This window comes from Lissotriton helveticus, chromosome 12 (assembly GCF_964261635.1).
Source record: "Lissotriton helveticus chromosome 12, aLisHel1.1, whole genome shotgun sequence".
Lineage (NCBI taxonomy): Eukaryota > Metazoa > Chordata > Amphibia > Caudata > Salamandridae > Lissotriton > Lissotriton helveticus.
In genome coordinates, this window is record NC_136073.1 from 306504077 (window position 1) to 306519953 (window position 15877).

The 15877-nt window shown below is 44.0% G+C and overlaps 1 protein-coding gene across 1 annotated transcript in view; it reads left to right on the forward strand.

Annotated features, from left to right (window-relative positions):
* LOC144799804 (cocaine esterase-like) overlaps window positions 1-15877 on the forward strand; it is a 557476-nt gene that overhangs the window by 332639 nt on the left and 208960 nt on the right. The window lies entirely within an intron of this gene.

Genomic DNA, 15877 nt, shown 5'->3' on the forward strand with positions numbered 1-15877 from the left:
GTGGATATCTGGCGGCATTGTAACCCCCTCCAAACAGTGTACTCATGTTATACTCTCGCTACTAATACACATAGTAGATTAGAATGCTTATTTATACAGAAAGGATCAGCTAATAGAATTAAGGAGGCTCAATATCTGGCTCGATATTTATCAAATGACTCCCCTCTACTTATAATATATACTATAGGCAGGCTGAGATCTAAAATTCCACTTTGGAGGATAAATACCGAAGCACTAACTGATCCAGTATATAAGGCTACGATTGGCCTGGAGCTTCAGAGGTATTTTGATAGAAACTGGAATACCACCAGTACTAAAGCAGTGGAATGGGATGCCATGAAACTAGTGTTAACGGGGGCATCTCTCTACTGAGACCGGATTCAAAAAAGTGCTGGAGCAAGATTTGAAGCACCAGGAGCAACAGTAGGCCATTCTAGAAAAAGCACTCTCCATAGATATACAGGGACTTACTAAATGGACAGCGCAGCAACAAAAGATAGGGGAACTATGGGAAACACTACACAAATATTACATAAAGAAGAAGGGGAAAGGGGATAAAGTGGGCCATTTCATGGCACATCTATTTTGTAGGGAGACACAGCCGAAACCGATCCTGGAAATGACCAAAAATGAATGGTCTATACACAACATGAGATTAATAAAGCATTTGCAATACAATACAATAAGTTATATATTCAAAGTCCCCAAACCCCACACATACTCAGACCATACAAGCATATGTGATGGGTATAGAGATGCCCAGCCTGGACCCTGAGGCTCAGGAAATACTAGGGGGCCCTATTGGAGAAGAAGAAATAAAAGCGGCAATATCCCATACCCCAGGTCACTCCCCACGCCGCTCGACCCTCTGGGACCCGAGGGCTGACGAGGGTTCGCCGCTGGTGTGCCCCGGGTCTGTGCATTCCGTTCGGTAATTGCTGGTGCTCTTGTAGTTGTCTATTGCTCCTGTATTGGTCTATTGCTCCTGTATTTGTCTATTTATTTTCACTGTTTCCTATCTTTGGTTTCTAGGTGCTCCCTGTGCGCCCCTGCCCCTCTGTGCCCCCTTGCTCCCCGCTTCCCGCCGCTGCTCCCCCGTGGCCCTCCCCCTTTTTCCCTCTGTACCCCTGCCCGCCCATTGGCCTCCCCGTTCTCGCCTCCCAGCTGCCCCTCCCTCCCACTTCGCCTCTTATGGAGGCCGTGCAGCGACCGCGCAGCAGACGCGCGCAGCGGTCGCGCCACAGGCGTGCCAAAGGCAAGCCCGTCTGCGCCCGTCCACGTCTGGACCGCGCCCAGTGCCGGAACCCCTGGCCCCAGCCGATGTCAGGGCATCCGACTGAGATACGACACCACCACCCTCGTCGCACTCAACACCGGACGACTTGCCGCCTGCCACCGAGCGACCCCGAGGCGCACCCACGGACCCTTCACCTGCCAAGGCTGCAAATTCACCTGCCTCTGAACCTGCACCCTGCCCACCGAACACAGCAACGATAACAACAACCACCTCAAGTGCATTCTCCTCAACACCCCCTCCGTCCACAAACACGCCATCGAACTCTGGGAACTCCTTGATACAACAGCACCAGGCGTCGTCTTCCTCACGGAAACCTGGATGAACGCCTCCTCGGCCCCCGACATCGCCATAGCCATCCCGGACGGCTACAAAATCACCCGGAAGGACCGCGTCAACAAAACTGGAGGAGGAATCGCCATCGTCTACAGGAACACCATCAGCGTCACGACCAACGCCGAAGACACACTCACCGCCGCCGAACACCTACACTTCCAGATCCACACTGACCCCCAGACCACCCTCAGAGGAACGCTCATCTACCGACCCCCGGGCCCACGGACACAATTCAGCGAAACCATCGCCGACTTCATCAGCCCGCAGGCCCTAGCCTCACGAGAGTACATCCTCCTAGGGGACCTGAACTTCCACCTGGAGAAAAACAGCGACAACAACACCTCCACCCTGCTCGACAACCTCGCCAACCTCGGACTCAAGCAACTGGTGGACACGCCCACCCAACTCGCTGGCCACCCGCTCGACCCAATCTTCTCCACCAGCAACCACGTCTCCTTCAGCCACTCCACCGGACTACACTGGACCAACCACAGTTGCATCCACTTCACCTTCAAGAAAACCACATCCCACCACCACATGCTACAGATCCCCCGCAGATGCTGGAGCAAAGTCACCACAGACCAGCCGACCACATCGCTGAGCCAGAACCCACCTGTCGACACCCCTGACACCAACAACGCAGCACACAATCTCGCACAGTGGATCACCAACTGCGCCGACGACCTCGCTCCACTAAAGAAACCCCCAGACAAGACTAGCAAAGACGCCCTCAAAATTGCAAAGAAAACATTACGAACCCTCGAAAAAGCATGGCGCCACAAACAGACATCAAAAAACATGACAGCCCTCAAGAGCGCCACCCGTGAATACCACCAGATGATCCGCACCACCAAAAGGACATCGTTCAAAGAGCGGCTGGACAACAACACCCACAACAGCAAGGAACTCTTCAACATCGTCAAAGAGCTCTCCAACCCCAACACCAGCAACAACGACTTCACACCGTCGCAAGACCTTTGCAACTCCTTCGCCAATTTCTTCCACCGCAAGATTAGAGATATACACGACAGCTTCGGGCCCCAGACTCCGCCTCCAGCCACCAAACCAACGACCCCCACCACCAGCCTCAGCGCATGGACCCCCATCACCACTGAAGACACCACCCACGTCATGAACACCATCCACTCTGGCTCCCCCTCTGACCCATGCCCTCATCATATCTTCAACAAAGCCGACACCATCATCGCAACCCACCTCCGGAACGTCATCAACAGCTCCTTCACGTCAGCCACATTCCCTGAAAGCTGGAAACACGCAGAAATCAACGCCCTTCTGAAGAAACCAACAGAGGACCCTAAAGACCTCAAGAACTTCCGCCCCATCTCTCTTCTCCCCTTCTCGGCTAAAGTCATCGAGAAGACCGTCAATAAACAGCTGACTGCATTCCTCGAAGCAAACAACTCGCTCGATCCATCCCAGTCCGGATTTCGAGCCAACCACAGCACCGAGACCGCCCTCATCGCAGCCACATGACATCAGGACCCTGATGGACAACGGAGAGACAGCCGCTCTCATCCTCCTGGACCTCTCGGCAGCCTTTGATAGTCTGCCACCGCACCCTAATAACACCCCTCTACAACATTGGAATCCAAGGAAAGGCCCTGGACTGGATCACATCGTTCCTCTCCGACAGAACCCAGATAGTCCGCCTCCCTCCCTTCCGCTCCGAGGCCACCAAGATCATCTGTGGCGTACCCCAAGGCTGCTCACTCAGCCCAACCCTCTTCAATATCTTCATGAGCCCCCTCGCCACCATCGCACATAAACACAACATCAACATCATCTCCTACGCCGACGACACCCAACTGATACTCTCCCTCACCAAAGACCCTTTCACCGCCAAAACCAACTTCCAGGACGGAATGAAAGATGTTGCAGAATGGATGAAGCACAGCCGTCTGAAGCTCAACTCGGACAAGACGGAGGTCCTCATCCTCGGACAAACCCCATCTGCCTGGGACGACTCCGGGTGGCCTACGACGCTGGGCAACGCACCAGCACCCACGGACCACGCACGCAACCTGGGATTTATCCTGGACTCCTCCCTCACGATGACCAAGCAAGTCAACGCAGTCTCGTCCTCATGTTTCAACACCCTGCGCATGCTCCGAAACCAGAAAGACAGTCACCCAGGCCCACGTCATCAGCCGATTGGACTACGGGAACACCCTATACGCAGGAACCACAGCCAAACTTCAGAAACGACTTCAGCGCATACAGAACACCTCCGCACGACTCTTCCTCGACATCCCTCGCCGCAGCCACATATCTGCCCACCTGAGAAACCTACACTGGCTCCCCGTCAGCAAGAGGATCACGTTCAGGCTGCTCACCCATGCACACAAAGAGCTCCACAACATGGGCCCCGAATACCTCAACAACCGCCTCTCATTCTACAACCCCACCCGCAAGCTCCGGTCCACCAGCCTCGCCCTCGCCACCGTCCCACGGATTCGCAGAACCACCACCGGAGGAAGATTGTTCTCCTACCTGGCTACCAAGCCATGGAACTCCCTCCCCGCACACCTACGACTGACCCAGGACCATCTCACCTTCAGGACACACCTCAAGACCTGGTTATTCGAGCAATAGCGGCACCCCCCCTCCCTACAGCGCCTTGAGACCCTCACGGGTGAGTAGCGCGCTCTACAAATGTATTGATTGATTGATTGATTGATTTGATAACAGCTAAATCTCCAGGTATAGATGGCCTGACGGCTGAATTTTATAAAGATTATATTGAACAGGTGACTCCCAGGCTGTTAGAGGTAATTGAAGAAGCGGAGGAGAGGGGGAAATTGCCATATTCAATGCAAGAAGCATTAATAGTGCTGATCCCTAAGCCAGGGAAGGATCTGTTGATTCTGAGTTCCTATAGACCCATCTTTATGCTAAATGTAGACATTAAAATTATCAGCCAGGCGCTGGCGAGCCAGATGTTCCCTTGTTTTCCACAGTTGATACATGTGGATTAGTCAGGGTTTATACCTGGAAGGAATACACTGAGGAGTGAGGAACATTCGCTGACTCGCTCTTATAATGCAGACTCTTGGAGAGAAAGTAGAGGAAAGCGCACTTGCACTTCCAGATATTGAGCAAGCGTTTGACTCCGTCCAATGGAATATCTCTGTCAGGTCCTTCTAAAAATAGGACTGGGTTCCGGGTTTGTAAAATGGGTCAAATTACGTTATGCTAGACCCATGGCAAGAGTCCAGACCAGCCGGTTTGTATCGGATGCTATGATGCTACAAAGGGGCACCCGACAGGGGTGACCACTGTCCTCTTTGTTATTTGCCCTCGCAAAGGAGCCACTGGCATGTCACCTCTGGATAGAACTGCAGGGTCAAGGTAATAGGATTGACCAAATGGAACATATATTGTCACTGTACGCGTGTGACACATTGGTCTATCTGTGACGCCCGACCTATTCAATCCCCATATTGCTCCATGCATTAGATAAGTTTGCCGGGTTTTCCGGTTTACACATCAATTAACAGAAATCGCAAATATATCCGATAAGGAAGATAGAAGGGAGAGCGATGTCCCAGTCCCCTGCAATGGGTCTCACAATGAGAACTAGAATCGATATGATACCTTGTGATTCGAGTTGCCACAGAGAAAGACACCTTCTATGAATATAATATGGGTAGGATATTAAAAGGCCTGAAAGAGAGTATAACGTCCTGGAATACCCAAAAATTATCCCTGATGGGAAAAATCGCTTTAATTAAAATGGTAATACTCCCCAGATGTTTGTACACAATGCATTGCTCTTTCCATGAATTCCACATAGAGTTTTTAAAGAGCTGGACATACTTCTCATCCAGCTGCTGTGGAATGGATTGAGAGGATAGGGTAAGTTTGGAGGTGATGAAAAGACAGTGGGGTAAGGGGGGTCTAGAAATAACGGACTTAGAGTATATTATATGGCGTCCCAATTGTAACATGCAATAACATGGCTAGATATGGACCCCTTGTACGAGCGATCCCTGTTAGAGGGTACCTATGGTAGACAACAGCTAGGAGCGCTACATAAGTGTAAATGTTGGGAAGGGTGGGAATTAATTAATTTGTCATTGAATAATTGATATTTAGCTGTTATAATGATTAGTAGTTTTAAAGTAATGTATTTATTTTTAAGATACTTTTAATTAAAAAATGGTTTTATAGTTTTTAGTAATTTTTACCCCTCTGCTGTCCAAATCTTACTCTCTTGTTGCACTGACTGGAGTGAGAATAGCAATTTTTGCCTCACCGCTATCCAATAATTTCCCTACATTTAATTATTTGAGTGGGAATAGTAATTTGTATCCCTCTGATATCCAATACTTTCCTTACTGTTGCACTCAGTGGAGTGGGAATAGTAATTTATACTCCTATGCTATTCAATACTTTCCCTATTGTTTCACTCACTGGAGTGGGAATAGTAATTTTTAAACTTCCGCTATCCAATACTTTCCCTACTGTTGCACTCACTGGAGTGGGAGTAGTAACTTTTACCCCACCGCTCTCCGGAACTTTCCCTACTGTTGAACTCAGTGGAGTGGGAATAGTAATTTTTACCCCTCCACCATCCAGCACATTCCCTACTGTTGCACTCATTGGTGTGGGAATAGTAATTGGTACCCCTCTGCTATCCAATACTTTCCCTACTGTTGCAATCACTGGAGTGGGGATAGTAATTTGTATCCATCCGCCATCCAGCATTTTCTCCACTGTTGCACTCATTGGAGTTGGAATAGTAATTTGTACCCCTATTTATCCAAAACATTCTCTACTGTTGCCTACACTGGAGTGGGAATAGTCATTTTTACCCAACGGCCACCCAGGACTTTCCCTACAGTTGCAGATACTGGAAGGGGAATAATATTTTTTGCCCTCCGCTATCCAACATTTTCCCTATTGTTGCACTCCTTGTAGTGGGAATAGTAATGTTTACTTCTCCACTATCCAAAACTTTCCCGAATGTCGCACTCTTTAGAGTAGGAATAGTAATTTTTACCCCTCTGCTATCCAATAATTTCATTACTGTTGAACTTACTGGAGTGGGAAAAGCAATTTTTGCCTTTCCGCTATCCAATGCTTTCCCTACTGTTGCACTCTTTGAGTGGGAATAGTAATTTGTATCCCTCTGCTATGCAATAATTTCCCTACTGTTGCAATCACTAGAGTGTGAAATAGTAATTTTTACCCCTGCGTTATCCAGACGTTTTCCTCCTGTTGCACTCATTGGAGTTGGAATAGTAATTTGTACCCCTATTTATCCAAAACTTTCACTACTGTTGCATTCACCGGTGTAGGAATAGTAATTTTTACCTCTCTGCTATCCAATACTTTCCCTACTGTTTCACTCTTTGGAGTGAAAATAGTAATTTTTATCCCTCTGCCATTCAATACTTTCCCTACTGTTGCACATACTGGAGTGGGAATAGTAATGTTTACTCATCTGCTATCCAATATTTTTCGTACTGTTGCACTCACTGGGGTTGGAATAGTAATTTTTACCCCTCCGCTATCCAATACTTTCCCTACTGTTGCACTCATTGGAGTGGAAATAGTAATTTTTACTCCTACGCTATTCAATACTTTCCATACTGTTGCAATCACTGGAATGGGAATAGTCATTTTTGCCCCTCCGCTATCCAATACTTTCCCTACTGTTGTACTCACTGGAGTGGGAATAGTAATTTTTACCCCACCGCTATCCAGAACTTTCCCTACTGTTGCAATCACTGGAGTGGGAATAGTAATTTTTACCCATCCGCCATCCAGAACTTTCCCTACTGCTGCACTCATTGGAGTTGGATTAGTAATTTGTACCCCGATTTATCCAAAACGTTCTCTACTGTTGCCTACACTAGAATGGGAATAGTAATTTTTACCCAACCGCCATCCAGCACTTTTCTACTGCTGCAGTTACTGGAGGGGGAATAATAATTTTTGCCCCTCCGCTATCCAAAATGGTGCCTATTGTTGCACTCTTTGGAGTGGGAATAGTAATGTTTACTTCTCCGCTACCCAATACTTTCCCTAATGTCACACTCTTTAGAGTAGAAATAGTAATTGTTACCCCTCTGTTATCCAATACTTTCCCTACTGTTGAACTTACTGGATGGGAATAGCAATTTTTGTCTGTACGCTATCCAATACTTTCCCTGCTGTTGCACTCTTTGAGTGGGAATAGCAATTTGTATCCCTCTGCTATCCAATGCTTTCCCTACTGCTGCAATCACTAGAGTGGGAAATAGTGATTTTTACCCCTCCGTTATTCAAAAGTTTCCCTACTGTTGCACTCATTTGAGTTGGAATAGTAATGTGTAGCCCTATCTATCCAAAACTTTCTCTACTGTTGCATTCACTGATGTGGGAATAGAAATGTTTACCTCTCCGCTATCCAATACTTTCCCTACTGTTGCACTCTTTGGAGTGAGAATAGTAATTTTTGTCCCTCTGCCATTCCATACTTTCCCTACTGTTGCCCACACTGCAGTGGGAATAGAAATTTTTACTCCTCCTCTATCCAATACTTTCCCTACTTTTGCACTCACTGGAATGGGAATAGTAATTTCTACCCCTCTGCTATCCAATACTTTCCCTACTCTTGCACTCATTGGAGTGGGAATAGTAATTTTTACTCCTACACTATTCAATACTTTCCCTACTCTTGCACTCACTGGAGTGGGAATAATAATGTTTACCCCTATATATCCAAAACGTTGTCTACTGTTGCCTACACTGGAGTGTGAATAGTAATTTTTACCCATCCGCCATCCAGCAGTTTCCCTACTGTTGCGGTTACTGGAGGGGTAAGAGAAAATTTGTGCCCCTTCCGCTATCCAACATTTTCCCTATTGATGCACTCTTTGGAGTGGGAATAGTAATGTTTACTTCTCCGCTATCCAATACTTTCCCTAATGATGCACTCTTTGAGTGGGAATAGTAATTTGTATCCCTCTGCTATCCAATACTTTCCGTACTGTTGCAATCACTAGAGTGGCAAATAGAATTTTTTACCCCTCCGTTATACAGAAGTTTCCCTACTGTTGCACTCATTGGAGTTGGAATAGTAATGTTTACCCCTATTTAACCAAAATGTCTCTACTGTTGCATTCACTGGTGTGGGAATAGTAATTTTTACTTCTCCGCTATCCAATACTTTCCCTACTGTTGCACTCATTGGAGTGGGAATAGTAATTTTTATCCCTCTGCCATTCAATACTTTCCCTATTGTTGCACACACTGGAGTGGGAATAGTCATTTTTACTCCTCTGCTATCCAACGCTTTCCCTATTGTTGCACTCAGTAGAGTGGGAATAGTAATTTTACCCCTCCGCCATCCAGCACTTTCCCTACTGTTGCAATTACTGGCATTGGAATAGTAATTTTTACCCCTCTGCTATCCAATACTTTCCCTACTGTTGCAATCACTGGAGTGAGAATAGTAATTTTTACCCATCCGCCATCCAGCACTTTCCCTACTGTTGCACTCATTGGAATTGGAATTGTTATTTTTACCCCTATTTATCCAAAACGTTCTCTACTGTTGCCTCCACTGGAGTGGGAATAGTAATTTTTACCCATCCGCCATCAAGCACTTTCCCTACTGTTGCAGTTACTGGAGAGGGAATAGTAATTTTTACCTCTCCTCTATCCAACATTTTCCCTATTGTTGCACTCTTTGGAGTGGGAAAAGTAATGTTTACTTCTCCGCTATCCAATACTTTCCCTAATGTCCCACTCTTTAGAGTAGGAGGAGTCATTTTTACCCCTCTGCCATCCAATACTTTCCCGACTGTTGCACTTACTGGAATGGGAATAGTAATTTTTACCCCTCCGCTATCCAATACTTTTCCTATTGTTGCATTCACGGGAGTGGGAATAGTAATTTTTACCCCTACGATATCCAACACTTTCACTACTTTTGCACTTACTGGAGTGGGAATAGTCATTTTACCCTTACGCTATCCAACACTTCCTCTACTGTTGCACTCACTGGAGTTGGGATAGTAAAATTAGATATTCCACTATGTAATTATTTCCCTACTGTTGGATTTATTGTATTGTGAAATGTAGGTTTAATTATTTTTTTCTAGTTAATTGTTTGAATTAATTATAAAATAGAATATTTTTTAATTTTATATAATTGATATATGAATATATTTTATTTTATATATTGTATACATTAAAAAATTAAAAAAGATTATATTTAATACATTATTTTAAAGTAAATATGTATATGTATAAAATATTATGTTTGTCTGTTTATATGTTTTTTAAATTATGTTCATTTATTTATATTTAGTTAAAATATTTATTAAATGTATTTTTATTTTGTTAAACGTAATATTAATATTTAATATATTTCATATATTTTATTTTATGTTATATATTTTTAAAATCGCTATTTTGTACATTTATATTTTTTACTTAAATATTTTTGTACTTACCTGTTTAAGTAAGGGGAGTCAATATTTTTGCATTCTATATTTTTCTTTCGATATTTTTGCCATCGATATTTTTTACCTTGATATTTTGTCAGTGATCCTTAGTGGAGAGCAAGAGGTCAGGACAAAGGAATGACAACTCTGTAAAAGAGTGAGGGGAGATTAGGAGGGGCATTGTTTATATGCAGATATGTGTCAGGTCCTGTGTATGCATGCACACTTCTTTGCTATCCCTATACTCAGGAGACACATGGAAAGGCACATCAGGAACTGTTTACTAATGACATGTTCATTTCCTAAGAAGGCATAAAAAATATAGGGCCACATGCGCATGCATTTTCCCCGGTTGCAAAAAGCCCAATTCTCAGGATCATTCCCCAATTGCAATTCAGCAACATGTCACTGTATCTCAATTTGAAATAGCGAACACATATCGATTCGATATTAGGAAGGGGTGTGTTAAGTGATGTAATAGGTGGGGTAATTCGCAGTGCATGATGCAGGTGCAAGCTATAGTTACTTTTGGGCATGTGTTATAGTTCCTTGAGATAACTATAACTGGTGGATTTCATTTGTTTTGTTTGTTTAAAACAGCATGTTTTAACTGACATTTTCACTTACCTATAACATTCCTATCACCTTTGGAACTATACAGGAGAGCAGGCTGTAGCTAGTTGAGTAAATTATTACCTCCATATTTAATTAATTTTTCAGTGTTTTAACATTACTTATCTCATTTCATCATCTAACTATAATGTCACTTTAAACTTTGTGTATTTTCAGGTGCAATTGAGAGAGAGAGAGAGAGAGAGAGAGAGAGAGAGAGAGAGAGAGAGAGAGTTTACATAATGGGTAACCTTATCTATTTGTGTCGATGTATGATGGAGGTGCTGTTCAAGTAGGCTCATAGATCTTATAGAGTATGGTGGTGTTGTGCAAACATATGTTGTTGTATGAATTGAATTAAGATGGGGGATGTGTACTATATTATGTCAGTTGTGCAGATGTGTGTCCATGGTTGCATTGTCATATGATGTTATTTGGGTTGATATATAATGTTCAATTCAATTCGATAATCTTTATTTAGTTTAAAAAACCATAAAAGATACCCAGTAAAAGCAAGTAAACATTCATAAAAAGTAATTCCATCAGATCAGTAATCATTTCTTTTGGCAGTTGTTTTGTCCATATTCAGTGTTTGTTCTGTATAAAACCCAGGCTCTTAAGCAATTTAAAATTTTCTAAAACAAGTAGATCATTTACAAATTCAAACATTAAAAAAAATAAAAGAAGTCTTTCAGACTTCCAGCTTAGGCTTTAAGCTACGAAATGCTGGCAAAACAAAAGGGAAAACAACTCATTGTTGGGGTCTTGACATAGATAAAGTCCAAATGCTATAAAGTGCCAAGGATATTTATAGTTTCTCATTCTTGCAAACAAGCCTCTGTGCAGGCATATAATATATGGCTAACAAATCCTTAATTAGAATTAGAATTTACCCTGGTTAAAGTGCAAGCGTTTGTAGTGTGCAAAAAGCCTCATACTACTCCTATGTACTACAGACAGATTTTCTCTATCAAAGAGAAGAGACAAAACACTAATGCTATAAAATGCCAGAGGTATCAAAGCTTCCTTGATGTTGCAGGTTAGCCTCAGCACAGGGGATTAAAGAGAGTGCGACTGCATACATGCCAGGGCCTTATTACATTACACTATGGGGGTGATTACTATAACGGGCGATCCACCTGCAAAAAGTCACCACCCGCAACCCATATCCCCCCCACCATATTACTATGGTGGGGGGACCACGGCGGATGGGCAGACCGTCCGCTTTTTTCCCACCTACCATACCGGGTGGAAAAGCATAGTAATATGGTGGCGGTGCCTTGCAGGCACCGCCATCCATCTTACTATGATGGCGGAGATGTGCCTTTCCAGACTCCGCCATGGAAAGGCATGCGTTTTTTATTTGGGAGTCCGTTCCAGGCCCCCAGGGTATTGGGGGGTGCACATGCGGGGTAAATATGGTACCCCCCTGCATTCGCATGGACAAGGTGGCAGGCACCGTGCGGTGCCTGCCACGTTGTGCATGCAAATGCAAAACATGCATTTCTGATATTGAGGAGGGTACTGCTGAAAGCACCACCCACCGCAATGTCAGGAATGCGGGATGCACCCACCAGTATGGTGGGGGCATCCTAATGCCTAATGCGGGACCACCGCATACATAGTGGGCGGTCCCATTTCCCGGGCCTAAGACGGGTGGACAAAGTCTGCCCGCCATACTAATGAGCACCTAAGTTCAAATTTTAAACCTTTCTTTGTTCGTATTAGGTTAACAGAAAATAAAAATCTACTGACACTAAAAACTATTTTCTGTGTAGTATCACATTTTAAAATTCTGGTTGCATCAGAGCATGATCAAATTCCCAAATTTTGGCATAGTGGTTTAATCCATTTGCTCATGAGAAAGCCATATGCTGGACAAAAAAACAGTATGTAGGAGTCATTTTCTAGCGTGTTAGGTTTGCAAAGGGAACAATTATCATAATTTGGCTCTCCATTTATACAACCCCACTTAGCTGTGTTGGTGCGAACTTGCAGAATGCCATACCGGAATTTCATATACAGAGATTTTGCTAATTGGGGTTGGACTTCGTCCAGATATGGTTTGTATAATGGGAGAGGTTTCGTTAAAATAAACTGGTGCGTCAGCCTGCCGTTTGTAGAGCTTTGAGAAACGCTATTTTGAATGTACGCCCCCAAAATACTTTTAAGAGTCTTTTTTACAGATGGTATCATTAAAGAAGGAGTTTCCCAAAGATGTTTGAGCGCCAATTTGCAAAACCATGTGCGTATGTGTTTGACCCACAGTAGAGTGGCAGATTGATCTAATCCTAGGATCTCTTCCAGTCCTTCCCTATATCTGATTAACTCTGGGGTGATCCATAGGTGCACCGAGAATAGGAGCGACCTTAAGATTGCATGCTGGTCTAGGAGCTTTAAATTTAAATCGTTAGTGATGGGGATCATGGGTGTCCTTACAGGGAGGCATTATCGGCTTCTGAGAAACCTATTTTCTTCCCCCACGAATGTGTTCTTGCAAGAGACCCCCCATAGTTCAGCTCTACATAGGGCGACAAATTGAGCTCTGTATTTGTAGACTTCCAGCGCAGGGGAAAAATATTTAGTAATGCTGTTCTTATTATTTTTAGTATCGGACTGCGTTTTAAATCTGAATTGACCTGCTTTTTTGTAATTGAGAGAACCACGTCAAGTTTGTTTCTAGTGTAATACCTAGATAGTTAAAATTCGGCACACACTATAACCTCTGTTCTCAGAGGTTGATATTCTTCTTAAATGATTTGTGTGGTTTTACTGCCATGTATTTTGTTTTACTGGAGCTTATTTCTAAACCTGTAGTAGAGCAGTATTTACTAAACCTGTTTAGCAGATTTTGGAGGCTTTTTGGAGTTAGCAAAACTAAGATAGTATCATTGGCGAATAAAAGAGCCGGAAAGGGAACCCCTCCTAGCTTTGGAGAGTCATGGCTGCATCCTAATAAATATTTAGGAGCGTCATTTACAAATAATGAGAAAAGGATGGGTGCCAACACCCAACCCTGCCTGACACCCCTCCTTATGGGGATTGCATCTGTTAATTCTCTCTTTGGTCCCCACCTAACTTTTGCAAAATTATCTTCATGTAATCTCATTATTTGGATAAGTAGGTCTGCGGGTACGCCTTGTACTTTTAAGGATTTCCTAAGTAAGTCTCGGAGAATCGAATTGAAGGATGACTTTAAATAAATCAAAGCTATATACAGATGACCTTTCTTAAAAACTGTGTATTTCCAACCCAAACAGAGAAGTCTAAAAACCTGGTCAACTGTGCTAGTTCTAGCTCTAAACCCAGCCTGGTATTGTGTTAAAATGCTATTACTCTCTATCCAATCATTCAGCTTTGATAGGAGCTGTCTTGCATGAATCTTTTGTAGGGTGTCGATGGGACTTATGGGGCAATAGTTTGCTGGTTCTTGGCACTCCTCCTTTTTGAAGATTGGGATAATTTCAGCCCCCTTCCAAGATTTTGGCAGTGGCGTTCCTGCCGCAACAAAGTTGCATAGAAGATTATTATATGGGCTCCATACTGCTTTATCATGCTTCAATAAATCACCTGGAATTTTATCGGGGGCTGTTGCTTTCCCTGGCTTGACAGCATCTATAGCTGTCAATGTTTCCTCTGTACTACATTGTAGGGTATGGGTTCGTGCCATTTTAGTAGATATAGGGAAGTTTTGCGTATCTCTTCAATGTGTGTTTGTTATTTCGCTAGTGTTCTCAGCATGAAGTTTTGTGAAATGGTTCACCCAAGCTTTTGGGTCCAAATAGAGATCCAAGCTGCTTTTCCCTGTTTTATTTCCTTTGGCTATTAGGCTCCAGAAGCCTGTGTGGTCCTTAGTTATGGCTGCTAATATCAAATCGGACCTTATGCTGTCATCCTAATCTCTCTTTGTTTCTGTTAATAACTTTTTACACCTCACCCTTTTGTCTCTCAATACCTCTATATTGTCAGATTTGGCTGCCATTTTCAGCTCTATCTTTGCTATTCGACAAGGCTCATTATACCACTGATTGTGACAGCTGAATATGATGTTCAATTTGTGGACACCTGGTCCTCTACAGCCCCTCTTTCTGAGACATGGCCTCTGAGCATTGGCCAGTCTGCTTCGTACAGAAGGATCTCCCCCACTGTCTCAGTCTCCATATTTACTGCCATCTTCTAATTAGGTTTCAGTTATCTACCAGTCTAATACAGTAAACAATTAGCCTAGTCTACCTAATGAGGAACACAATAAGACACCTGCAGAGGAGAGACAAACAAGACACTGGCCAGGCATCTAATAAAATGAAGTTCCTGTCACTTGAGCCTGGTTACATGTTAGGCTAACTTTGCATTAAAATGACTTCCAAGCAAGTACAGTTAGCATGAGGAAATATATTGATTATATTTCGAGTATTTGTGTTGATTTTACTAAAAAATAAACATATCCACTTACTGTCAATTAATTATTAAAATGCACACAGATTGATGTGATTATCATGTAAAAGGTATATGTAACGTGCAAGTGCATAAAACACTAAAATTGCCCTGGACCAGTAACATATTATACATGTTTCTCTTATGTAATATTTTATGTTTATTTTGGTGAGGTTAACATGAACACAGTAAGTGAAATAGTGCACTACACTATTTGATTGTAGTAAAAACGAAAGAAAAGTTCTTAAGGAGTTATTAGGATGGCGTCTGGACGTTAGGATGGTGAGTGGACTTTAGTCCACCCATCACCCTAGCAGTAACGGGACTGCCCGCCTGCGATGCGGTGGTCCCACCACCCTAATTATGATGCGACCACCACCGCGGCGGTCGCATCTGGTGATTTAACATTGCAGCGGGTGCTGCTGGCTGCAGCACCCACCGCAATGGTGAAATGCCATGTTGTGCATTTCCTTACATAACGTGGCAGGCACCGCGCAGTGCCTGCTACCTTGTGCATGGACTTGCAAGTGCACCCCCTACATCCCCATGGGGCCCGCAATGGGCCCCCTAGGCAAGTCCCTGCCAGGCTTTAGAAATCAACATCATAATATGGATGTTGGTGCCTGCTACCCATCGCCACCATATATGTGCCGACCGGCAGGAAAGCGGTGGACAGACTTTCTGTCCGCCGCAATACCCACTGCCATCGTAATATGGCGGTGGGTAATTCAAGTTACGATGG